We start from the raw sequence: 26,847 nt of genomic DNA on the forward strand, positions 1-26,847 counted from the left end.
AAAAGGGGCCCCAAGCTCACTCTCACTGCAGCCTCTAATGATGGGGTTGGGGTGTAATGAATATCTGTGTGCTCATAAAACAGACTAATGACTGCCCTCATTTAATGGACCCCTTTTATCCTCACTTATTCCCAAACCAGAAGGGACCATCCCGGGGGCTGAGGTCTGGAGCCTTGTGGCTGCCACAGACCCCAACTGTTTGGCTCAGCAGTGGTGGGTGGGGTGGTCCCTGGATTCTTGCGCCTGCGCCTCCAAGGCTCTGTTTTCCTCCTCCATCCCTTATCTGGTTGAAACAGCCGAGGAGTCTGGGAAGATGCCTGCCAGTGACTAGCCCCAGGAAGTGGGCAGGGGATGCAGAGGGAGGAAGCATATATACACCCTGATTCTTCAGAACCCTGTGTACTTGTAACCCGTGGCTGCAGAGAAGGAGTACCGAGCAGCCAGCTGCTGACTGCACCACACCCCCTTCCTCTGCGCCCCTCCCTGCCCCCAGCCCATAGGAGCTCAGAATCATCTCAGCATCAACTCCTTCACCTGAAAAGAGCAAGACTTGGGAGGGCGGGGCTCGCCTGCTGAATCACCAGCAACACCTGTGTTTTGCTTGGGAGGCCTGACCCTGTTTGGCTTCCTGGAGCTTGGTGAGATCACAGTCCTGGGTGTTGTGGCTGCAGGCCAGTGTGACCTGCCATGTAGGGAATACTTTTAAAGAGATACTTGCCCCTGTGTTCCCAGGATTAACTCCTGGAGAGATTCTAGCTGTTATTTGAGTCGCCCCCAACCTAGGTTGATTGTAGGAATTGGTCAGGTGAACATGAAGTCACTTGGGATGAAGTGGCAAAACAATTAACAATCAACAATCGAACCCACCAGCCCTGGGCAAGCCCCTGGGGGTGGCCAGTAACATCTGAAGTAGGTGGGATGAGCAGAACCTAAATCCCCACACATGCCCCAGGGAATGGAGGGACAGGCCGATTTGCTTTTCCGAGAGTTCTGGAACTGCCTAGCTGTGGTCTTTTGGTCAGCGTCTGGATGAGAGCCACAGGCCATCATGACAAGGTCTGCCAGTGACAAGAAACTCTAATGAGTCAGCCCGAAGCCTTAGTGTTCCCTTCTGGGCATTGGCCCAGCCCTGCCTCCAGGCCATCTGCAGATAATTGGGGTCAGAGAAGGGCAGAGGATCCCAAGAAGGCAGACTCCTGGTCCCCTCACTGACCTCCCATTTTCAGTGCCCTCCCCTCGGAGAAGTCTCCCCCTGACAACTGCAGGACAGAAAAAGCACTGCCCTCGCTTCCTTCCCACGTGGCCTCTCAGCAGGGGGCACCGCAGTAGGAAAAGCACCTTTAGAGAGGCTCAGAGAGCCAACAGGTGAGGTGAGTCACTTGGAGGTGGTGTCGGGGTTAGCAGGCAGTAACAACCACCGTCCAAAATACGTGTCGGCCACTCTCCTCTCCAGAGGCCTCTCAGGCACTTTCTCGCCATAGTATCATTTAACTCTCCTTCCCAAGGAGGCAGAAGGATGAGGCTTATCACCCCAATCTGCAGGTGGGGAACACAAGTTCCCGACAGGTGAAGTGACTTGCCCGAGGTTACAGTCCCGATCAGGTGCAGACCTGGAAATGGAATCCAGGTGTCCTGGCCTGTGATCTAAGCCTCCTGACTCAGAGTCGAAGGTTACTCTGCCTGCACCTTGTAACAAAGCGGGCCTGTGTTCAGGAAATCAATGCTAAAGGGAAGAGATGATTCCTTTCCCCTTTGCTGGAATTTCTTGGGCCACCCTGGATGAGCTCAAATTGGGCTGAAGGACCAATCCAGATCTTCCTAAATCTCCTCTGGGTCACTCCTTCCAGCCTGGGGGCAGGAAACTTTTTGGACAGTGGCAGGTCACTTTCACCGGTGCCCTCCGTAATTAGGGGATACTGAGTGCCACTGTGGGAGCACTGAGAGGGGTTTGGGCTGTGATGAGTCAACACTTCACTAGTCTTAGGTTCTGCAGAGGTATTGGCAACCTGATTTCGAGGTGGGACCTGGAGGGCCTTGGGGTAGGCAGGTGACTCAGGGGGGGCCTGGGACCCTGTGACTGGAGGATTTACCCGTGTTAGGCTGAGAGCTCTCCTCAGGCCCTCAGCTTGACTAATAAGAGTTGAGATTCTCTGTGAGCTTGGCTCTGTGTTTTCTGTCTCAAATGTCCTCCTCTGAGTCTCCTTATCTTTCAAGACTGGTTCCCACTTCTTTTCTACTCTGAAGCCTTCCTCAGGTGCTCTCTCCCAAGTGCTTCCCCTCTGTGGTTTGGGCCACCCCCCTCCCCCAACTCCAAGCCCAGCCTAGACCCACAGCTGTTAGCTCTCCTGCATCACCTCTGGCCCCGAGCTCTTCCACAGCATCTTTTCCCCCTGCTGCTCTGTCTCCTGCTCCTCCAGCAGAGGCTGGGGCTGAAGGAGAGGAACTAACACATACTCAGTGCAGGCCTGGTCCAGGCATTCCACATTTATCAGTGCACCTGATCACCCTGATGACCCCACAAGGCAGGAAAAAGAGGCTGGGGGAGGGCAGCCATTTGTCCAGGTCATTAGGTGGCAGAAGTGGGATTAAACCCAGATACTGCTGATCGCAGGTGTGATGCTCTTTATCCAGCTCAATGAAGTCTTTCAAACATCAGAGGAGTGCCAGCGAACATGACACGATGGATTTATCTGTCTATGGAGTTGAGTCAAGGTGTTGTCCCTTGCCTTGAACAATGCACCCAACTTGTGGCAGAAGAAGCATTAATATTTCAGTTTGCTTGCTTCCTTCTTTTTTCCCAAGAAACATTTTTGCTGCAGTGATCTGTGAAAGGGCCTCAGGGCCATCCCTGTTAGATGTGCCCCTCCCCCATCCCCTGACAATGGAAAAGGGCAGGGCCATCTCTGCAAGTCCAAGAGTCCTGATGTGAAAGCCACCCTGGGGGATGGAGAGAGGCCTGGACGTGAGAGCTGATCCATTTGGGGACAGGTTGAACTCTGTCAGTCTGGAAAACCACCAGATGGCCTATCTGTGGCCCCTGGCTGCGGAGCCTGTGGTTCTGTTCTCTAGCCTTTATGGAGGACGATGGGGGAGAGTGTCAGTCTCCCAGACTAGGAGCAGCTGGTCGGCTCTAGGCCACAGGGTTTCCCTTGCCTCCCTTCCCTTCTCTTTTATTTCAGCCTCTTCCTCTTCTGTTTTCTCTTCTCTCTCCAGTCTCTTCCTCTTCACCCCTCTCTTCTGCTCTCTTCTCCTCCTCTCCTTCCCACATGGACCTCAGCCTTCTATCAGGAAACTGATTTCTTCATTTTGGCTTCCCCAGTTCACCTTCTCCTGAGCGGCACTCTTCATTCAATACAACATTCTGCAATGATGACAATGCTCCAGATCCATGCTGTCTTATTCAGTAACTTCTAGCTACACGTGGCTTGAACACTTCAAATATGGCTAGTGCTGCTGAGGAACTGAATTTTTAAATGCTTTATTAAATTTTAATTAATTTTAATTAAAATCAGCACATGTGGCTAATAGCTACTGAGCTGGACATCAGAGCCCTAAATGATACCTAGCACTGGACTCCCTGGAGGTCCCCTGCCTTATCCAGGCCCTGCCTCCTCCATAATCCTTTGGGGGGAACCAGCCTCTCTTCTGAGCTCAGCTTCCTGATTGGCTACCTGTGAGAGGCCACAAAGTTCTGGACTTGGAGCTGGGTGACCTTGGACCTTGGATCTGGGAGCCGATCAGTGCCCTCTTCTGTTAAATAATGAAGATAATTTCTTGAGGAAGGTGCCCAAGCCTCAAGGTTTCCTCTCAGCTCTAAGTGCTGCAGGGGCTCCAAGGTCGAGCCTCCTGCTTATAGACTTGCAGCTCTAAGTTCAGTGCTTCTTTAGGCTGGAGCCTGCGATGATCAAATCTGGGTGAGTCAGTGTGAGCAGCAAGTCAGGTGTTCGTGTGTGTGTGTGTGTGTGACTCACCTATGCATGTGTGTGTGTGTGCGTGCATACACATAGATAAGTGCACATGGGGGGTGGTTTGAAGGGCAGCGGTGAGACCATGAGGATCCTGCCTAACTGAACAGCTTGAGACTAGGAAAGGAGTTCAAGGCTTCTTAGATGGGGAAGGTTGTGGCCTGACTCTGCTGATAGGCTTCTGCCCACTCCTTGGCCTGAGCTGTTTCAATGATGCCCTGGACTTCCTCTCTTGCCATAAAAGTCTCCTGGAAAGCCTTCCCACGGAGGCCCCAGGGGGCTTTCTCAGGGAATGTGTGAGTGTGTGAGCAGGAGCCCCGGGCTGCAAATGCTCTCTCCCACAGAGCTGGGGGCCCTGGCATTGGAGGGGATGTCTGTCTCAGCCTGGGGGTGGGATGGGGGAGGGGCTTCACCTGGACCTGGGCCCTGGCTTAGGCAATGCTTAGACTCTTAGTCAACTCCAGCAACTTGGACACACACACACACACACACACACACACACACACACACACGTGTGCATACACCACATAGGGAGGTATGGAAGGGAGATAAATTAGCCTTTGCTGCTTTGCTCTCCTGCCAAGTCTCGGCCACAGCAGATCCCTCCACATCTTTAGAGAAGGGGGGAATCCCCTGAAAGAGGGTGTTCCTAGGCTCTTTGGGTATGATGGAGGCTCTAAACCTATGGCTGAGGTGGGAGAGACCATTGAGAGGAACCCTCTGGGGGTGGGGAGAGAAGCCCACCAGCTCATGAGTGACAGGACGAGGCCAGAATGTGGACAGAAGGAGATGCCTTCTCTTCTGCCCGGAAAGGTACCTGAGCCTCAGGGTGCTTGGGTCACGGAACCCGCCTGGCGGAGAGTTGCATCAGAGTGAAACTGCAGGCTGGACGCCTTGGGGGAGAGGGTGCTGAGGGTTAAAACCTCAGCCTCCACCAGCACCCCTCCCCGTCTACCACTGCACACACATGGAGGGGTTGCTAGGGGTGAGTGAAGAAGGGGGGGTGTATGTGAATCAGAGGTCACCAGGCTTTAATCAGCCCTGAGTCAGGGAGGTGGGTGGGAATAACATCAGGTAGTCTCTGGTTTCCCCACAAGCAAGCGCTTCCCGGGAGATGAGCCCTCCTTGCCTGGAAGCCATGAGGCGCTGACCACTTGCCATCACCGGGCACTCAGGACCACTCACAGCAAGTGAGCGACTGGGCACCAGACCTGTCCAGAGGCTGGGGGTTGGATCAGATGACCCATTAAGTCCCTTATAACTATAATTCCACACAGGGGACTCACCACACCCATGCCTCTTGGCTCTGCAGACCCACACTGGTCCACGGAGAGTCTAGGGGGCCCACTCTTGGGACTGAGGACAGGATAATCTGAGGTGTGGGTACAGAAGCAGATATCCCACAGAGCTCTGCTGGAGTTTCTGAATTTGCTCCAGTGCTCTTGCTTCCCTGGAAGGAGGAGAGAGAATGGGGATGGTTGGAAAGTTCTGAAAATTGCTTTTCGGTTCTTCATGAGTTTGGCAAGAAAGCTGTGGGGTGTGTCCCGCCTTTATCATAGCTGGCAGCCCGGATTTCCCACAATACAATGAATGGGAGCCTGAGGTCTGGCTGGCTGGCACCTTCCTGACATGTCTCTTGGGCCTCTGTGTAGCTTTTCTGGCTTTAGATTGGTGGGCAAGAGGTCCTCTCTATGTGATATCAGCCCTAGGAGCACAGTTGCCTTCCTGGGCTCATGACCTCCACCAACCCTGCTAGAGTGGAAAGCCATTCCCTCCCCAGCCCCTGCCTCTCCTCATCTCCTCCCTCCCTGGGAGGCGAGTCACTGTCCAGGGCCTGGCCACCAAACACAGCACATGGATCAACTCCCTGAGATGGTCGCCATTTGCCTCCCTGTCTGGACACTCTTCTTCCCTTCCTTTGAGCGGATTCCCCAAGTGGGTGGGAGCTGCAAACAGCTCATGGGAGCTCAGATGAGCCGTGGCTGATGAGATCTGAAGAGAGTCCAGAGACCCCTTAGCGAGGTCTACTCTCTACCTTTCCCAGAGGAACCAGTTCAGGGTCCCGGTATCCAGGGGGCCGCTTATAGGCGGCGTGGCTCTGGAACCTAGTTTTCCTGATTTCTAGTGTGAGATGACTTTTACCAAATTAACTTTTTCATTTCCCAGGGACTGGGATGTACACGGGGTTGGGATTTGGAGAAACTGATCTGGGCAGAGTTTTCTCTTCTTCCGAGATCTAAGTGGATGGTTCCAGGCACATGGCTGGCGTTTACTAATTGCCTGTTGATTGACCCGCATCTCTGGGTGCATCCTCTCTCCCCTCCTAGAGGAAGTAGGGGGCACACCCTGTGTTGTTGTTTAGTCGCTAAGTTGTGTCTGACTCTTTAGACCCGATGGACTGTAGCCTGCCATGTGATTTTCCAGGTAAGAATACTGGAGTGGGTTGCCATTTCCTCCTCTAAGGGATCTTCCCCACTCAGGGATCAAACCAGCATCTCCTGCATTGGCAGACACATGCTGTAGAAGCTGGTTTATACATTTACTGCCCTCTTCCTCTAGATTCCCACTCCTATCAGGCAGTGAGAAGATGATGCCAGACAACCCTCTCCCTCAGCACTAGAGTCACACTTTGCTCTCTCTCAGCTCCCTACAGCTCTAAGACCTGAGCCAAGGAGTCAGACTAACCAGTGCAGCCACCCTGACTAACTGTTAGAGAAATAAACAAGATGGTATTGTGCCAAGGGGAGAGGAGTAACATCAAAAGTATCTCAGAGAGGAAGAAAGCCAAAGTTTTATATGAGACGCATGGATAGGGGGAGAGAGGGAAAAAAAAAAAAAAAAACGCCTGGGTAATTAAGTTAATAGGTTTCTTAAAGAATGCCCTTGTGAGTGATGTTCAACACATTCAAGTGTTGACAAGAAGGTATTGAACTTGACGCCCACGTAGCGGGCAGAAGCATGCTCTCGGCTCTGACACACCTTCTTTGTCTGAAACTTGTAGTAAAACTCAGCGCTGGGTTGTGAAATCTGGTCCAGGGAATCCATGTTGCAGGGGCTCCGAGGTCGAGCCTCCTGCTTCTAGACGGGGTTGGGGTGGGTGAGGGTGGCCACCCTAAACCGAGGTCCCTAGATTAGGAGAGCAAACGCTAGGGTCCTCGATTCAGAGGCCTACAGAGGCTGTTATGTCATAAAACCTGGGGGTCTCTGAGGGCCCGCAAGACTGTTGTTGACCCTTGCAGGTGGTCAGAATGAAGCTCTTTCCCTTCCTTCCGTCGTCCCGTTGCCTCGGAGAACTTGGGTCTGATACTCAGGAACTTCTGTGTGGTCATAGGGCTTCCCTACTGCCATGAACTAGTGGAATAATCTGGGTGAACTGGTGAATACGGATTGTCCCTTTCTCTTAAGTAAAGAAGCCCCGTATCATTGGGCTAGGGGAGAGGAGCCTCGCCTTGGGAAAGGAGAAGAGGAGGAGGAGAGGGAAGGGGAGTGTGTGTGTGTGTCTGTGTATGTATTTAAAGAAAACTTTGGGTTGCTCTTGTTGAAACCACAGGGGCATAAATTAACCATTCCTTTTTTTTTTTTTTAACCATTCCTAAAACAAAGGAGTGTGTCCTTTTGCCAAGCAGCCTGCCTCAAATGCCCTGGGTGGGGATGGGGCTCCTTGCCTGCTCTGGGCTTATCAGCCTGCCTTTCTGCCCAGCTGTCATTCATCCCTCTTGTCATCAGCCATCTCTCATCCACCTTCTCTTTCTGTTACAAGAGGCTCAAACTTATCAGATGATCAGAGTTTTCAGGCTGGGACCTGAATTTTCAGGGACTCTGCCATGGTTACAGCGGCCAGATTTGTAAAGTGGAAAAACGGTGACATGGACGTCTTTGCGAAAGAGAGGTTCTTTCTTAGATACTTAGCAAAACACTTTGAAAATAAAGTAACCGAACTCCACAGTTGTCTGGTCACATCTGAGGCCGTGAGAGTGAGCAATTTGAAAAACCTGAATGGACATCCACATTAATGGGTTTCCAGCTGGGCAGGAAGGCTAGCGCTGCCCCTCACTTAAAGTCATATACAAAGGCTGGGTGTGTCTATGATCGTGGTGGGAACAGTGGGGCAAATTGGAATTTCCCTTCATTGAAAAATGGTGGTCAAGAAGGCCACCATTGCAACTAGAAAGGTTGGGTTAACCCTTAGCTTTTGTTCTTGGCACCAGCCCTTGTTCTAGGGGCTCATTTCTGCCTGGAGAAGCCCGTTCCCACCCAGGCAATCTCCTTGAAGAGATACAGGATCCTGGGGTTTGCACACACTTGTAAGACATTTTTTGTTTCTAGGAAAAGGAAACAATTTATCATCTTTCTCCCTCACTCCCAATGCACTGGGACACAGTATTAAAGAAAAGACTCTGGGTTGAGTAGAAGATACCTGTTAATTTTATAGTCAAATTCCTCATTACTCCAGTACTCTCCTGTCCCCATTCTCTGTCATGGAGACATATGGTGACACATCTCCTTTTCCTGATTGCCCAATTTGCGTTTCCTAAGAACAAACCGTGAGGGTTAATCAGATTCCCCACTTTCCTGTGTGATGCAAGAGGCAGGTGGCCAGGGAATAGCCTGGTAGCCCAGTTCAGCACACTCTTAGTGAGTGCCTACCATGGATGGAGTTAGGTCTGCGGCTACAGGGCTGCAGTTCCTGTCCTTAAATAATTTTCAGCTCATGGGAGCTTCATAGCTGCATGAACCATCCCTATCATCCCAGAGAACGTACGTGCCCTGCTCAGCGACCAGGGGGCAACTGGAAGCATCCCAGGAACACACAGGTTTCCAGAGAAGTCACTTCCTCGAGAGATTTCCCATTTCCTCCCACCTCCCAGCGTTGAAACTGAGGGTACTGCATGGACTTCAACAATGAGTCAGCACTGCAAGGGCATCGGGGCAGACTTTTAGCTGGGATATCTTTTCACATCAAACTTGTTTTGAAAATAGTTTCTCCTTCCCTTGGAGACACCTAGCCAGAGCGAAGCAGATTCCTTAGTTTTGACCAAATAATGAAATCAGATCAGTGACACCGTAGTGAGTTTCATGAGGACAGTGGGTGTTAGGAGCACTGGAGAAGCTGGGCGGCTCCCACAGCTGCCCAGTGCCTGACGTTGAACCCTGAGGCAGAGCCCCCCAGAGGGGCCACCTTGCCAAAGTCCTTCCCAGGCCACTACTCCTTGTGGAGGAGGGCGGAGGGTGGAAGCTAGGCTCCTGGCCTACTGGCTTTGGTGTGCTGGTGGGTGGGAGGGTGGGGGGGCTTGATACTGGCTTTTGGACCAGACTTCCCCACCCTTGCGTGGGAGGTGTGAGGGGCTGGAGCTGGGAGGCAGGAAGTGAGTGCAGATGGGCTGGCCGGACAGCTGTGCGGGGGACAGAGCACATCTGTCGGGGTAAGTCTGGTGGGGCCCCTCCCCGCAAACTCCACACCGAGTCTACCCATCCATTATAGGGTGTGGGCTTGGTTGGGGTCCCAAATGGGGAAAATGATGGAAAATCTGAAGGTAGAGGCTGGAGCTAGGGGTTAGTGAGGGTCTACATTCCGATGAAAAAAAGAATGTCTGAGCTCTGAGGTCGGGGAGGGATGAAGGGCAAAGAGAAACCTGAGAGCAAATGGATCAGATGCATTGGCCAGGATGGGCTTTGAGGTGGCTCCCGAGTTCCCAGGGCCTGACGGCTCCTCTGCAAAGCTGCCTGACTCCTGTGCTCCCCAAATGTCTTTGTTGTTGTTTAGTTGCTAAGTCATGTCTGACTCTTTGTGACCTCATGGACTGTAGCCCACCAGGCTCCTTTGCCCGTAGGATTTCCCAGGCAAGAATACTGGAGTGGGTTGCCATTTCCTTCTCCAGGGGATCTTCCCCACCCAGGGATCAAACCCTAGTCTCCTGCATTGGCAGGTGGATTCTTCGCCACTGAGCTATCAAGGAAGCCCCTAAATGTCTTGCATTGTAGCAACTAAAGCCTCTACTTTTTCTGTCTCATCTACTAGACTGAGGATGTACTAAGCTCAGAGACCCAATCTTCTTCCTTGCTGAATCCTCTCAGAGTAGACACTCTTAGAAGCTTGTTGAATGAGTGAGTGATTGTGTAGCCTGCATCAACCCAAGGTTTCCCACTTAATCCTTTAATTGTCTCTAATTGGCTGTAAACATTGCTGGGACAGCTTATACCAAGTAGACACTGGGAGAGGTCTTTGGGAGCTAAAAGCTGGATCAGATTCTCATCAGGAATTTGCCTGGGGGCCGGAGGGAAGTTTACCCCTTTAGACTCTTTCCTAGGTAGCTGAGCACAGGGGAAAGGCTCATTGTTCTTGAAACACACTGACATGGCATCATGACCACTTGCATGACCACAGCTGCTCCTCTGAGCAAAGCTGTTAGTTGCCTGCTATGGAGCCAGAGAGGCAGGAATTATAGATCATGTGGATCTCCGCAAGGAGAGGCACCTAATATAATAGCTTCCCCGAATAGCTTCCTCCATTGCTTTTCTCTGTCTGGTTTTCACAGCATAATGAAAGGAGATGGGGGACTTCCCTGGTGGTCCAGTGGCTAAGACTCCTCGCTTCCAATGCAGGGGCCTGGGTTCCACCTCAGCTCAGGGAACTAGATCCTGCATGCTGAAATGAAGACTGGAGATCCTGCAGGCCACAACTAAGACTGGCGAAGCCAAATAAATAAACAAAAATAAATATCTTTTAAAAAGGAGGTAGGAGTTTGAGTCCCAGCTCTGCTGTGTGGTCCTATGTAGGTCATCTCTCATCTCTCATGAGTCATCTCTCATCTCTCCTGGTCTCTGTGTTCCTAGGGCCTCTGTGTTCTCATCTGTACAATGGGAAGGCTAGACTAGGCTATCTGTGAGATCTCTGCCCGTTCCTAATTGTCACAAATCTAGTAGGGTGATGAGCAGGGAATGTGGTCCTTGGTGTTATCACAGTCCTGTAGAGTCTGAGCTGGGGACTTTCCCTTCACTTACACATCCCTGGTGGCTCAGACAGTAAAGAATCTGCCTGCAATGTGGGAGATCTGGGTTTGAGTCCTGGGTCAGGAAGATGCCCTGGAGAAGAGAATGGTTACCCACTCCAGTATTCTTGCCTGGAGAATCCCATGGACTGGTGGACTACAGTCCATGGGGTCACAAAGAGTTGGACACAACTGAGGGACTAAGCCCAGCACAGCACAGCACTAGCAACTAACACTTTCACTTTCACGCTTGGGAAGGGGAGGAAGGGTCCAAGAAGGCCCCGCCCTACTCTCCGACTCCTGCATTCACCCACTAGCTGCAATAATTCTTCCTGGATGAGTTAGTAAAGTCCTGCTTGGAGTCAGAGGCCTGTGTGAATGATTCTTAAATGTTTCCCAAACTTCTACTCCTGTTTTCTATTATCCTGTGTGTGTAAGAGAAGTGCCAATAGAGAGGAAGGAAGGATTAAAGTTCCACGGGCTTGGGGCCAAAATGGGACACATGTATTCTTCTTTAACATTATTTTTATCATCAATGTCCTCATCCTCATTGTCCATTATTAATACTGTTGAACATTCTTCATTCAACGATGAGCAAGCAGTGGGTGAGTTAATCAGCCAGAAACTCCGGCCACTAGAAGCCTGCAGTGTCCCAGACGTTTCTCAGGTCAAGGTTGGTTTCTCCGGCTTGTATGCAGGGAGTAAATCAGACCCTCAGGGACTTCCCTGGTGTTCCAGTGGTTAAGAATCCACTTTCCAACGCAGGGGACGTGGTCTCGATTCCTGGTCAGGGAACTAAGATCCCACATGCCACAGGGCAACTAAGCCCTCATACACCACAACTACTGAGCCCTTTGAGCCCTAGAGCCTGTGCTCCATGACTAGAGAAGCCCCGAGTGCCACAAGGAAGACCCAACGCAGCCAAATCAGTCAATAAAAAATAAATAAAAAAAATTAATTTGACCCTCAGCAGGAAATGGGGCCCATGGCTTTGAGTTCCTTTACCTGAAAGTGCTCTCTCTCTCTCTCTGGAGGAAAGGTGCTATAATTCCAAGCTACTTCTGCTACCGCGTGTCTGTGTCTTATTCACATTTGTCGCCCCTACAATGCCTTGAACAGGGCACAACCAAAGGTATTACTAAATGTTGGTTGATAATAATTACTATAAAGATGTTTTCTAACAAATTAAGCAAGGGAAGTGGGCCCAGGGGCGCTTCTGAGCTGCCATGAGCTGAGAGACAATTGAATTCCTCGGCAGGGGCATCCTTCCTGCTGAAGCTTAGTGCTGAGAGCAGTAGGGTTGCAAGGCTAGCGAGGGTTGTGGGGGAGGCAGGGTGGCCAAGACTCAGACAGGAGGTGAACAGCTGGCGCCTCCTTCTGGCCCTGGAGGGCTGAAGCAGGCAGGGGGAGGGCCCGTGCAGGAACCTCAGCTCCACTGCACCCAGAATGTCACCCCCTTCCTGCCCCAGTCCCTCCACCCTGAGAGAGAGCCCAGCTCTGGAGAGCCAGTGGAGAGTAAGGGAGGCTGTTATATAACCGATTTAACTCCTTGTCAAAACTGGTGACTAATCCAGACCTTCTCTCGGCGGATTGGCTCGGCAGCTTTGGTGTGAGCTGCAGGAGGCCTCAGTCAGTTTGGGGCTGGTTCTCACACCCTCTGCTGGAAGGATCACTTAGCTCCCTCGCTGGACCATCCTCAACCACGACTTCATCATTGCTCCTCCCCATCTGAGACCTCTTCTGTAGGTGTCCAATCCCCCACCTCTGTGTCCCTTCCTGCCCTACAAAAAGAGCCCCAAGAAGACAGTTCATTTTCGTCTGCCCCTGTGCGTGCATGCATGCTAAGTCACTTCAGTCTTGTCTAACTCTTTTGCGATTCTATGGACTGCAGCCTGCCAGGCTCCTCTGTCCATGTGATTTTCCAGGCAAGAATACTGGAGTGGGTTGCCATGCCCTCCACCAGGGAATCTTCCCAACCCAGGGGTGGAACCCACATCTCTTATGTCTCCTGCATTGACAGGCAGGTTCTTTACCACTAGCATCACCTGAGAAGCCCACGTCTGCCCCTAAGCCAGTTCATTTATGCCTGGGGCTCAGCAAGGCCCTTCATTTTGCACCTGGCGAGGGTGATGAGGGAAGGGCGCTGTGGCCTGCTGTCCTCGGGTGGCCGGCCGGGCAGAGAGTTTTGGCTGCCAAGGTCAGGACTACTAGGTCTAGAACTCAGGGCCCCTCTCCACCGCTGCTCAAGGGGGAAAGGCCCTGGAGGACATCTGGCCTTATCCAGTCCCCTGGCCTTGGACCACAGGCCCCGAGGTTCACAGGCTGCCTGGGTGATGCTAGAAGAGGCCTGTGCTCACTGCCTCAGTTCTCCCTTTTCTTTGTCAAGAGGAGGCTCTTGGTAAGTCCAGCCTATACCTGCTGCAGAAGGCCATCCTGAGGGGCATCACAGGGGGAGGACATGTATACTTATTTAGAGATAGTTCAGGGAGAAACACAAAGAGGTATCCTGACAAGGTCCACAGCAATCATGGTCATGGGTGCCAGGGATTAGTTGATTTAATCCTTAACCACACAGTCCTCTGTGGTTGGGATTATTCGCATTTCCTCAGGTGGGGAAACTGAAGCCGAAAGCAATTGGGTGGTTTACCAAAGCTGGTGAGTGGTTGAGCTGGGCTCTGAACTCACTGCCCAGTGACTCGGAAGCCTAGGCTGGTGCTGACACACAGCCTTCCCACGGCATTCCTGGGACGGGTTTCCAAGGCCTTTGAAAGGTTTGTATGTCTCTGCAGCTGCCCAGTGAGAGCCAGAAAATAATACTACCTTGTGCTCCTACTGCTTCCTTCCACCAAGCCCCACAGAGACATGATCTCATGTGCTCTCCCAGAGTCCCATGTGGGCTGAGTTGGGGGTGGGGATTGCTGACTCCATTTCCCAGGAAGGAAAGGGAGGCACAGAGAGGGATGGTGGCTGGTCCTAGGTCACACAGCTGGCTGGTGGGAGAGGTGGGACAGGAAATCATCTCTGCCCTCGAGGGCAGTTTATTGAGCTTGATGAGTGGTGGGCTAGGATCACCCTCAAGACACAGCAAATTAGGGTATTCTTCTTGAGGGCTGAATCAGTGGTTGAAACAGCTCTAGGATAGTTGGGCTTGTGTTACAAAGGGAACTCTGAGATGCATATAAGGGCACTCTGTACACCAAGTGAGAGACACTGGGACCAATGGTTATCACTCTTGCTTCCCTTCTGGTCAGCCTTGGCACTGTCTCTGCCTCCTCTCCCCAGGTGCCCAGGGCTCGGAAGCAGCCCATGTGTGACGGAAATAACACTGACCTTGCGGTCATGGGGCCTGGGGAGGATATTGACTAGGTACCCCTAAATCAGCCCTCCCCCCTCCCAATTTTTCCATTTTTTCACTCAAAAAGTGGGGATACCAACTACAGAAAACAGACATTGTGTGTGAAGAATTTCATCATCAACTATAAAGGCTGTGCAGAGAGAGAAATTACCAGTGTTCCATTCAGCTCTGTCTCATCTCTATTAAAAACCTTTTAAAACATGGCTTTGGGGGCTTCCCTGGTGGCTCAGTGGTAAAAAATCTGCCCGCCAATGCAGGAGACATGGGTTCAATCCCTGGTCCAAGAAGATCCCACATGCAGCGGAGCAGTTAATCCTGTGCACCACAACTATTGAGCTGGTGCTCTAGAGCCTGGGAGCTGCAACTTCTTAGCCCACGGACTGTAACTACTGAGGCCCATGTGCCCTAGAGCCTACCTGTGCTCCACAAGAGAAGCCACTGCAATGAGAAGCCTGAGCACCGCAACTAGAGAGTAACCACTGTTCACTGCAACCAAAGAAAAGCTCACGCAGCAATGAAGACCCAGCACAGCCACGAATAAATAAATAAATAAATAAAATCAGCTTTAAAAAGTGGCTTTTGGGAGTTTCCTGGTGGTCCAGTGGCTGTGGCTCTACACTTTTAACACAGGAGCCTGGGTTCAATCCCTGGTCAGGGAACTAGATCCCACATTCCACAGCTAAAGATCCCACATGCTGCAATGATTGAAGGCAGGAGGAGAAGGGGACAACAGAGGATGAGATGGTTGAATGGCATCACCCACTCGATGGACATGAGTTTAAGCAAGCTCCAGGACTTGGTGATGGACAGGGAAGCCTGATGTGCTGCAATCCACAGGATCGCAGAGTCTGACAGTACTGAGCGACTAGACTGAACTGAATTGGTGCTGCAATGAAGACTGAAAATCCCATGTGCTACAATTAAGACCTGGTGAAGACAAATAGATAAAAATAAATAAATATGTTTTAAAAATGGCTTTAAATGATGGATCACAGAGCAAAATTGTACTGATCAAATATCTGCCTTCTCTACTGTGGCTTTTCGACTTCAATCTCTGGTACCAAAGCAAATGTTCCCTGGGTGGCCTCATGGGCTCCAGTGGAGGGCTTGAAAATTTTTTGCAAAGGTCTGGGCTCGATAAAGGACAGAAATGGTATGGACCTAACAGAAGCAGAAGATATTAAGAAGAGCTGGCAAGAATACACAGAAGAACTGTACAAAAAAGATCTTCACAACCCAGATAATCATGATGGTGTGATCACTCACCTAGAGCCAGACATCCTGGAAAGTGAAGTCAAGTGGGCCTTAGAAAGCATCACTACGAACACAGCTAGTGGAGGTGATGGTATTATAGTTGAGCTATTTCAAATCCTGAAAGATGATGCTGTGAAAGTGCCACACTCAATATGCCAGCAAATTTGGAAAACTCAGCAGTGGCCACAGGACTGGAAAAGGTCAGTTTTCATCCCAATCCCAAAGAAAGGCAATGCCAAAGAATGCTCAAACTACCGCATAATTGCACTCACCTCACACGCTAGTAAAGTAATGCTTAAAATTCTCCAAGCTAGGCTTCAGCAATACGTGAACCATGAACTTCTAGATGTTCAAGCTGGTTTTAGAAAAGGCAGAGGAACCAGAGATCAAATTGCCAACATCCACTGGATCATCGAAAAAGCAAGAGAGTTCCAGAAAAACATCTATTTCTGCTTTATTGACTATGCCAAAGCCTTTGACTGTGTGGGTCACAACAAACTGTGGAAAATTCTGAAAGAGATGGGAATACCAGACCACCTGACCTGCCTCTTGAAAAACCTGTATGCAGGTCAGGAAGTAACAGTTAGAACTGGACATGGAACAACAGACTGGTTCCAAATAGGAAAAGGAGTACGTCAAGGCTGTATATTGTCATCCTGCTTATTTAACTTATATGCAGAGTACATCATGAGAAACGCTGGGCTGGAAGAAGCACAAGCTGGAATTAAGATTGCCAGGAGAAATATCAATAACCTCAGATATGCAGATGACACCACCCTTATGGCAGAAAGTGAAGAAGAACTAAAGAGCCTCTTGATGAGGGTGAAGAAGGACAGTGAAAAAATTGGCTTAAAGCTCAACATTCAGAAAACTAAGATCATGGCATCTGGTCCCATCACTTCATGGCAAATAGATGGAGAAACAGTGGAAACAGTGTCAGACTATTTTTTTGGGCTCCAAAATCACTGCAGATGGTGATTGCAGCCATGAAATTAAAAGACACTTACTCCTTGGAAGGAAAGTTATGACCAACCTAGATAGCATATTACAAAGCAGAGACATTACTTTGCCAACAAAGGTCCGTCTAGTCAAGGCTATGGTTTTTCCAGTGGTCATGTATGGATGTGAGAGTTGGGGACTATAAAGAAAGCTGAGTGCCAAAGAATTGATGCTTTTGAACTGTGGTGTTGGAGAAGACTCTTGAGAGTCCCTTGGCTGCAAGGAGATCCAACCAGTCCATCCTAAAGGAGATCAGTCCTGGGTGTTCATTGGAAGGACTGATGTTGGAGCTGAAATTCCAATACTTTGGCCACCTGATGCAAAGAGTTGACTCATTGGAAAAGACCCTGATGCTGGGAAAGATTGAGGGCAGGAGGAGAAGGGGACGACAGAGGATGAGATGGCTGGATGGCATCACCGACTCGATGGACATGAGTTTGGGTAAACTCCGGGAGTTGGTGTTGGACAGGGAGGCCTGGCGTGCTGTGTTTCATGGGGTCGCAAAGAGTCGGACATGACTGAGTTTGTGAACTGATGTAGCAGTAAATATTTTAGGCTTCGTGGGCCACATGCGATTTTGGTCACAAGTTCTTTATTTATTTTTCTTGAATGTGTGCTCAGTTGCTTAATTGTGTCTGACTCCTTGTGACCCTATGGGCTGTAGCCCTCTGGGTTCTTTGTCCATGAATTTTCCAGGCAAGAATCCTAAAGGATTAAGAAACAGGAGGACTTCCCTGGTGGTCCAGTGGTTGAGAATCTGCCCGGCAATGCAGGGGACACGGGTTTGATCCCTGGCCGAAGACAATTCCATATGCTTCAGGGCAACTCTGCATGTGCCACAACTGCTGAACCCCTGTGTCACAATTACTGAAGCCGAGGCACTCTGGAACCACAACAAGAGAAGCAACTGTCATGAGAAGCCCATGCATCACAATCAGAGAATAGCCCCACGCGCCACAACCAGAGAAAGCCCTCATGCAACAACAAAGACCAATGCAACCAAAAATTTAAAAAAAAGTAAGAACCATTCCTAGTTTATAGGTCCTACAAAAACAGCCAATGTGGCCCATGGGCTGTAGTTTGCTGCCCTGGCCTAGTGTAAGTGTGGGGGGGAGTTTGGAAATAGAAAAGGCTTGAAAGTGTTAGTCGAGACTGACCCTTGTGTGACCCTATGGAGTGCCAGGCTCCTCTGTCTGTGGATTCTCTAGGCAAGAATACTGAAGTGGGTTGCCATTCTCTTCTCCAGGGAATCTTTCCAACCCAACAAGGTTAAGATTCCCCAGTTTTGTTGCTTGCCTGACTGCAGGCCTTCGGACCATGTTGTAACCTCCCTCAGAGTTACTGAATTGTCTGCCCCATGGCTGTAATAATGCCTATTTACTTTGGAGAACTGTTGTGAGGGTTCTACATATGAGGTGCCTGCTGTCTACCCAGCAGCAGGCACCTTGTCCTGTCCTGGGTGTGGCGGGGCAGATAGCACCCTCCCAGAATCTAGGACAGTTTATAAGGTGGCCAAGGCTTTGCTCTGTAGGAAGAGGCCCAAGGTTTCATGACGAAAGGAAGACCTGGGGTCATGTTGAGTGGCTGGTTGTGGGGGTGAGAGACCTTGGCTCTACTACCAGCTTTGTTTTTGAGGGAGGGTGTCCTGGGAGTCTGGGGGGCTAGAAGAGGCCCCACACACACAGAACAAGGCTTTGCTGAGAGGGCCCTGGGGACTCCCAGATTGTCTTGAGTCCTGGCTTCTGGTCAAGTTAAAAGCTAGAGAAGGAAGAAGTTCTGAAAAAAGTTGGGGGGGTCAAAGCAAGCTTTTTCCATTAATAATAAAAGTGACCAGGGGACTTCCCTGGTGGTCCAGTGGCTAAGACTCCATGCTTCCCATGCAGGGGGCCTGGGTTTGATCCCTGATCAGGGAGCTAGATGTCACATGCTGAACTAAGAGTTTGCAGGCTGCAGCTAAAAGATCTCATATGCCGCAATGAAGATCAAACAGCCTGTGTGCCACGACTAAGACTTGGCTCAGCCAAATAAGTAATAAATAAAAATGAATATTAAAAGAACCCCATCATGACCCAGCTGTGGAATCTGGAACTCTCTCTGCTGTGTACCTGTGCCATCCACTCGCTGGTTCTGAAGGGTCACCTGGGACCAGCCTCCCAGTCTGGAACTCAGCGGTGTGACACGGCACACAGGGGCTGTGTCTTCGTATTTCAAACACCCTGCTCATTCCTGTGCCCCCTTTAAACTATAATTCACTGTTCCTGTATCTAGAAAGTCCTTCCATTACTTCTTTACCTGGTAAACGTCTACTCATTCCTTGAAAACATAGCTCACATGTCACCTCCTCCAGGAAGCCTTCCAAGACTACTCAGACACAGTTAGTATCTCCCTCTTCCACCTTCAGGAATTTTGATAGCACTCTATTGCAGGAGCAGGGTGGGTGGGTGGGTGGGGAGGACAAACCTTAACTGAGCACTTATTACATCCTTATGCTAGGCACTTTACAGAATTATGTCATCTAACATTCAAAAACCTATGAAATAGTCTCATCCCCATTTTACAGATAAGGAAACTGAGGCTCAGAGCAGCTAAATAAACCTGCCCAAGGTGTTAAGGGGGTGAGGCTGGGATCTGAATCCAGGCAGTATGATCCCAGTGCTCTCCGTCCTAACCGCTGAATTATATTGCCTCTCTAACACTATTTATAATTACCCCAAACTGTAATAATAAGTTTATGGGTCTGTAAGTGCCCCATGAGCTGAGACCATGACTTACTCATATTTGCTCCCCTAGAATGAAGCACAGTGCCATGTGCATACTAGGAGTTTAGTGGCTGTTGATGGAATGAATGTTGAATGCAGAGGCCGTGGGGGCTGGTGCCACTGAAGGAAGGTTGGGTGCTGGGAAGAGGGAAAGGAAGACCAGCGGGGGAAACAGCTGAGTGGGTGGGGGTGCTTGACCCTAGTGTGGAAGGAGGTTCCTGCGGCCAGCTGCCACGCCATCTTGGAATCACGAGCCTGGCAGGAACAGAATGATGTCCTGATACTACTTAGCAAGCACCTTCAGTATGCCAGGAAGGGCTTCACACGAGGGCATTCTAAGTCTAGAATAAAGGACGGCTAGTTCAAATCCCTGGACTGCTCATGAAGGCAGTCTTGACTCTGGTCCTTGCAGGGTGCGCTTGGGCGAAAGTTCATGCTGGAGGCCAGGTCTGGACTCCATGCCCTGCAGGTTTTGAACCTTGCCGGCCCCTTGAGAAGCTAGGGTGTCGAAGGAAGTTGCGTGAATTCCCATGTGGGGGAGTCCTCTATTGTGGCATGCGGCGTGCAACTCTGTTTATAGCAGACTTGCCGCCCAGAGGAGCAGAGTGTTCAGGTGAGTGAGGAGATGGGCATGAGGACACGGGATCCTCCGTCTCTCTCGGCTTTCGGCATTCTCCCCACCCACAGGAGGCCAGAACCAGCCAGGCCCCAAAGCCTCCCAGCAAGCCAGGTGGGCTGCTGAGGTCACTCTTCCTGCCCCACCTGTAGATGGCCCTGTCCTGGGGTGCTAGCAGGTTTCAGGGGCAGGGGTGGTGTGTGGGGAACCCCTTTACATCCCCAGTCCCCTCTAGGGGCTGGAGGTGCCCCTGGAAGCCACCGGAAAGCTCTTTTCTTGCCCGGAAGATGTCCAAAGCATACATGGTTGCTGACACGGGGGCGGGGGGAGGGAGAGAGGCGGGGAGAGCAAGAAGACCCCCCTGCAAGCAGCGTTCATACAAAATGCATTTCCCGACGTATCCCTCTGGCCTGTCGGAGCCCCTTCTGCTCACTGCTCTGTTTATAGATGATAGACAACTAATTAACATCCAAACCTCTTGAAAGGTCTTTTCAGAGGTAATGTTCTGACAGCTTATGTCAGCAAGGAGCACTGATTTGTCTAAGCATGGATCACATTGTTTCAGATTGAATGAGGTGAATATTAAACTGCTTTAAATGTACTCTTCATAAAGTACTAATTACACACTCCCAAGGGAGAACAGCCAAGGAATACTAAACAGTAGAGAAGTCAACAGAAGGTTCTTTTTATAGTATGTTGCTGGGCTCTGTGTTTTTCTGTCTCCTTTCTTGCTCTCTCTCTCTCTCTTTTTTACAGTAAAATCACAGCACGCTAAAGAATACACATTTATAGCACAATGCTTCTCATCTAATTATATGGCAATCATTAGTTTTAAGCTGGATGCATTATATATTTTTTTGATATATTATGCCTGAGGCATAACTCTGCATTTATTGCTGCTGCTGGCAGATTTCAGTCCCCCCAACCCTCTTTCCAAATCCCGACTCCTCTTTACCCCCCGACCCTTTAACAAATTGTTTAACCCTTACTGTGTTTGCTTACTGTCTCAAAAAAGAAAAAATTGTAATATAGATTGGCAAAAATGGGGGAAACAGCATACCCTTTGTTAATTTAAAGGGGGAAAAATAGGAAAGGAAATTGCATGAGTTTCTGGGAGCTGTGCAATATTTTATTAAGCAGGTGATGTCCTGAATAGACAGTCTCTGCTCCCCGACCTGGTGAAATTCCTTCATAACAAATGCTACTGGATCACAATGAATTCCCACTTGGCTGAGCTTCATTGTCCCTCAGGGAAAGAGATATTTATACGTATGTAAATATTCATCTCTGAAAGCAACAGAGAGGTGGAGAACCATGAGATAGGGAGCAGTCCAGCCAAGATGCAGGGTGACCCTTCAAAATGCCTATGTGCAGATGTAGACAGAATCCTGCTCCATCAGTTTTTCTGGACATTTCTGACATCAGCCCTTGCCCATGGTTGTGAAAAAGCAAGATCAAATTTGAGATGCCCTGGATTGTCAGGTTCTCAGTCCTGAAGGGAGAAAAACGCCAAGTTCTGCAGGGATTGAGAGCCTTATACTGACCTGACTGGTTTCTTCTTGGCCAGGCCTCTAATTATGCCTCTAATGATGAAGGGGACCCAGAAAGGTAGAATTAATTTCGTGGAAGAACCGAAGCAGGGTCCCCTTTCCCTTCTGTGGTCTTCTTTTTCCTCCCCTACACCAAGTCAGAGAACTGTGGGCTCTCGGAGTTGAAGGGGTTAGAGATCCGCCATCTTTGTTTTATAGCTAAGGAACCTCCGCTGAGAGAACCTCATAATTCACTCGACAGCACAGAGCTGCCTGCAGTTCAAGCTGGAATCTGGAGTCCTGACTCCCAAGCTAGCACTCTTTCTACTTCAAATAGAGTAATCCAAGGAACTCTTCCCTCAGAAAAATGACCAAGGGCAAAGGAATGAAATGACGGAGTTCTATGGACTAAATGTTTGTGTTCTCCTCCGAGTCACATGTTGAAACCCTAATGGCATCAGTGTGGTGGTATGTCGGGGTGGGGCCTTTGGTCATGAAGATGGAGCCCTCTTGATGGGACTAGTGCCTTTATATTGAAACAGAGTGAAAGAATCAAGTTTGCTTCCTCTCTCTGCTCTCTTGATCATGTGATACAAGAGGGCAACTGTCCAGCACTGGATCTGCAGCACTTTTTTTTTTTTTGCCACACCATGTGGCCTGTGGGGTCGTAGTTTCTCGACCAGAGATCGAACCTGTGCCCCTTGCGTTGGAGCCTTAACCACTGGACTGCCAGGGAAGTCCCTTTGCTGGCATCTTGATCTTGAATTTCCCAGCCTCTAGAGCTTAGAGAAATAAATGTTTGTCTTTTGAGCCACCCAGTCTAGAGCAGTTGTGATAACAGTCCAAATGGCCTGAGACACAGAATTTTCTTCTCTGAGATCTGGAAGAAGTCTGGAAAGTCACCTAGTCCAATCCTTCTGTTGCCTGTTGAATTGCCTTCATGATGTCCCCAACCATGACTTGTTTATTCTTGGTTCTAGCTCCTCCTTCAGGGATGGAGGGTTGGTGACCATTCCTATAGTGTTAGACCACCTCTGTGCATTTCTCATGGTTACAAGTAAGTGTTTAAGAACAGTGCATGATGGAGCAAGAGTGTCTGGGTTCAAATCCAGCATTGCAGAGTCCCAGGTCTATGATCTTGGATAGGAGACTTAACATTTCTTTGCTTCTGTCTCCTCCGCCTCTGTAAAATGGGAAAAATACGAATGCCTGCCCTATAGGTTTCATGAGGATGACAGATGATACAGTAAGTCTCCTACATATGAATGAGTTCTGTTTCAAGAGCAAGTTCGTAAGTCCAATTTGTTCGTGAGTCCAACAAAGTTAGTCTAGGTACCCAGCTGACACAATTGGCTATATAGTACCACGCTGTTATAGGTTTATAATACTTTTCACACAAATTATACATAAAAAACAAACAATAAAGCATAAAAGCAAAAATAAAGAAAACATTTTTAATCTTATAGTACAGTACTTTGAAAAGTACAGTAGTCCAGTACAGCAGCTGGCATACAGGGGCTGGCATCGAGTGAATAGGCAAGAGGAGTTACTGACTGGAGGAGGGAGAGGAGGTGGGAGATAGTAGAGCTGAAGGATCATTAGCAGTAGGAGACAGAGGGTAAGCTGCAGGTTCACTCACGCCTGATGTTGATGGACCACATGTTTGCATCTTTGAAAGTTTGCAACTTGAAGGTTCATATGTGGGGGATTTACTGTACATGTCAAGCAGTGCCCACTCTGTAAAACTCATCAAGCTAAGCTATTTTATTTTCACAAAGTTCGTCAAGCTCCCTGGCATAACTGCCACAGTTGTAGCTTTGCCTGGTGACCCACGGAATAAGATTCACTTTGCTCCTTGTGTGACTGTTTTCAACCGTTTTTCATTCATTCATTGCTCAGCCATACCTGCATGACCCCTGCATGCCAGGCACCGAGGGACAGGAAAGGTCAGAGACATAGAAAAAGCTTGCACCCCGACCTCACAGAGTTGACAACCCAGAAGAATCTACAGTATCTCCTCAGAGCTTCTCTTGCTGAGGGCGTATGCTCTTCAGTTTCTGTGTATGTTCCTCACTTAACTTTTTCCAGCCCATTTTCCTTATGCAAAATCATAAAAAAAAAAGTATATATACCAGGGATGAAGGAAAAATGGCAGCAAATCTGAGCTTCAGTCCAAGGCACACCTTGTGTCCATCATCCAAACACACAAGACTGGGATTTCACTGGGTGGATGGCCCCCAGGTACGTTTTTTTCCCCGCATTTTGCCATGTCAAGTCTTGTGGCATTCAGGATAGTTCCCCAACCAAGGATCAAACCTGAGCCTCTACAGTGAAAGTGCTGGATCCTAACCACTAGGCAACTAGTGAACTCCCTGGGTGGTTATTTATTTCTTTTAAAGCTCTTCAATTTTTTAAAAAAACTTTATATTTGTACTGTTGTATAGGTGATTAACAATGTTGTGATAGTTTCAGGTGAACAGTGAAGGGCCTCAACCAAACATATACGTATATCCATTCTTCCCCAAACCCCTCTCCATTCCAGTCTGCCACGTAACACTGATAAAGCTCCTCATTCTTAAATCTAATGCATGTGTGTGTGTGTGCATCTGTGTGTATGTGTGTGTGCACCCCACAACTGCACACCCACAGCCCCTCACCCTGGGTAAGTTGAGGACGGACATGCCTTGTCCCTGGGGCTGACTCCCACCTCCTCCTGGCATCCCTCCTCAAACCCAGGGTATTCTTGGCTGAGGTATTACCCACTATGGGAGGGTGCCAACAGTGCTACGTGATTCCTCCAGAATGCCCAGTGTCACCAGTCAGTCCCCCTGCCACCCCACACGTCCATTCCTCCATCACTGATGCTGCCGAAGTTAGCACATGGAAGATACATGGGACCATGTCATTCGCTTGCTACACTCTTTCCCATGAGACTCCCCGTCTACTTCATGATCCTAGGCTAGCTCCCGGCCCGTGTGCTTGTGAGCGTGTGCACATCTAACCATGGCTCCGTGCCCAGTGCTGCTCTCAGGGCCTCGCAGGGGCCAGCCCCACAGCTGGGATGGCTCCCTCCACAGCCTGTGGCCATCATGTGCTCTGCACCCCTCCTATTCTGGAGCCTCAGGACACTGCTACGTTTTACCCGTTATTCTCTCACAGTCTAACATGGTGCTTGAGACCCGAGGGAGTGAGCACACACTGGTGGAATGATGGCTGCTATTTTTGAGGATGTGTTCTTGCCTTGTACCAGCAGATACAGGCAGCCAGCTCTGGGTCCAACTTGATGGTGGTCATTTAGTTGCTCGTGTGTGCGTGCTAAGTTGCTTCAGTCATGTCTGATTCTTTGCAACCCCATAGCCTGTAGCCCTCCAGGCTCCTCTGTCCATGGGATTCCCCAGGCAAGAATATTGGAGTGGGTTGCCATGCTCTCCTCCAGGGGATCTTCCTGACCCTGGGGTCGAACCTGGGTCTCTTATGTCTCGTGCATTGGCAGATGGGTTCTTTACCACTGGCACCACCTGGGAAGCCCTTTAGTCACTCAGTTGTGTCCAACTCTTGTGACCCCACGGACTGTGGCCCACCAGGCTCCTCTGTCCATGGGATTTCCCTTAGTATACCTTCTTCCTTTTGAAGCCCAGGCTTCCTTTCCTAGTGTCAGGCCTTCTTCCTCCTTCTCCTGGGTCTCTGACCAGTCCTGCTGCAGTGCACCTCATCCAGTGATAGGATGTCCTCTTAGGGTCTGAAGACCCAGCCATACACTACTGAAGGACCCATAGGTAATAGGGGCTGATGCCGTGCCGAGAAGGAAAGCACTCTGTATACTCCAGGCAAAGCAGTGAGTGCTGACAGGAGGTGACGCCCTGTAGAGACATGATCTCTGCCCGCATGGAGTTAGCACCGTGGCCCTGCACTGACCTCTGAGTGCTGGCTTTCTCATCTACAGATGGGGCCTCAGTATACCCACACCGTGGGGTTGCTGTGCGGACTGAAGCAGTGCATATCGGGTACTTGGCAGGCAGTTAATGCTTCCTGAAGTTTCTAAATGGGAGTTCTGCACTCCGAGTCAGAATACTGTTGCCTTTGGGGTGGAGATATTGACTGGAAGAGGGAAGCTTTTGGGGTGTAGGAAATATTCCATGTCTTGATCTTCGTGGTCGTTACATGGTGTTATTGTTGGACTGATTGTGTTGTTGTTGTTGTTCAGTCACTAACAATAAAAGGCCTTCCTGGCCTTTCGGAATCAGGAAGGCCTGTGCTCACCTCTGGAGGGCTGTGATCTGGTGTCTGTGACACATCCGTTGGTGGTCACCCAGACTGGAGGAGGTATTGGGGCCGATGGGGGCCAGACTGCCTGGAGGGTGCACACACTGCTGGCTCTGGGCCAGCAGTGCCTGGGGGTATGGAGTCCAATATGAAGGGACTCTCTTTTTCCCTCTGACATTTTGATTTACAGCCTGGATGTCACTTCTCTCCTCAGCACAGCATCAAGTCCTTCTTTCTAGGCTTCCTTCTCTCCTTGCTCACAAATACCTGGTACTTTCCACCTACTCAGCTGGGCTTTAGAGGGTACTGCACTGCGCTGTAATGATTGCTTCTGCAACCGAAGAGTCATGTAGTCTTAGGCTAGTTATTTCATCTCCCCGAGCCTCTGTTACCTCAACTGTAAAATGGGGCTAAGAATACCCTCCTCCCGAACTCATTGTGGGGATGGGGAGAAGAGGCACTGGGAAAGGTCCCCCAAAGCACCACGTGTGCAGCCAGCCTCCAACACACATGCCTTTCCAGGGCTCCCGAACTCTAAGAACCCTAAGGTACTGTGGGTTTAATGGTTCTCTCCCCACATGAGTCCTTGCATTTTAAAAGAGGACACTTCGCTGTTTGATAAAGCACAATAAATTGACTGGGCAGAAACTTCAGGAGAAGCAATGGGGTAGGGGAAAGAGATATTTTAAGGGCAGGAAATGGCCTGCCTTTACTTCTGAAATCACACCACTTAGACTAGCAGTTCTCAGCCTAAAAGCTGTGACATGCTGGTGTGGTACCGGCAGTTGTGTGATGTATTGCAAACAGATTATGTTATTAATAATGAAGTGCCGCAGTTTTCGAATACTGCCCCCCCACACCCCGCCACTTCTGGGGAATACAAGGTTGTCCCCAGGATATGGTCATACCCATGCTCATTCCTATGTGACTTCTCGAGTGCAGTAGGGAAGGGTACACCCAGGATTGGGCACCACCTGGGTGTGCTTGGGCATGGGTGTCCCCAGTCACACGTGGCCTGGTGAAAATAACAGTGGCAAGTTAGGGACCTGGAGAAGAATGCAAACGTGAAAGCCCTTGAGGGCTTCTCTGGTGGCTCACTGGTAAAGAATCCGGCTGCC

At 49.9% G+C, this 26,847-nt stretch overlaps 1 protein-coding gene and 1 long non-coding RNA gene across 3 annotated transcripts in view; both read right to left on the reverse strand.

Annotated features, from left to right (window-relative positions):
• Nucleotides 1-26,847, reverse strand: part of PEBP4 (phosphatidylethanolamine binding protein 4) — a 227,137-nt gene that overhangs the window by 31,183 nt on the left and 169,107 nt on the right. The gene's annotated exons all lie outside the window — the stretch shown is intronic.
• On the reverse strand, nt 2,465-9,745 carry LOC145515181 (uncharacterized). Its single transcript, XR_014060727.1, has 4 exons — nt 9,599-9,745; nt 8,383-8,496; nt 5,252-5,415; nt 2,465-3,461 (listed from the first exon to the last, which is right to left on the reverse strand). It is a non-coding gene; the product is annotated as an uncharacterized LOC145515181 (long non-coding RNA).

This window comes from Giraffa tippelskirchi, chromosome 1 (genome assembly GCF_054371585.1).
Source record: "Giraffa tippelskirchi isolate mGirTip1 chromosome 1, T2T-mGirTip1v1.2.pri, whole genome shotgun sequence".
NCBI lineage: Eukaryota > Metazoa > Chordata > Mammalia > Artiodactyla > Giraffidae > Giraffa > Giraffa tippelskirchi.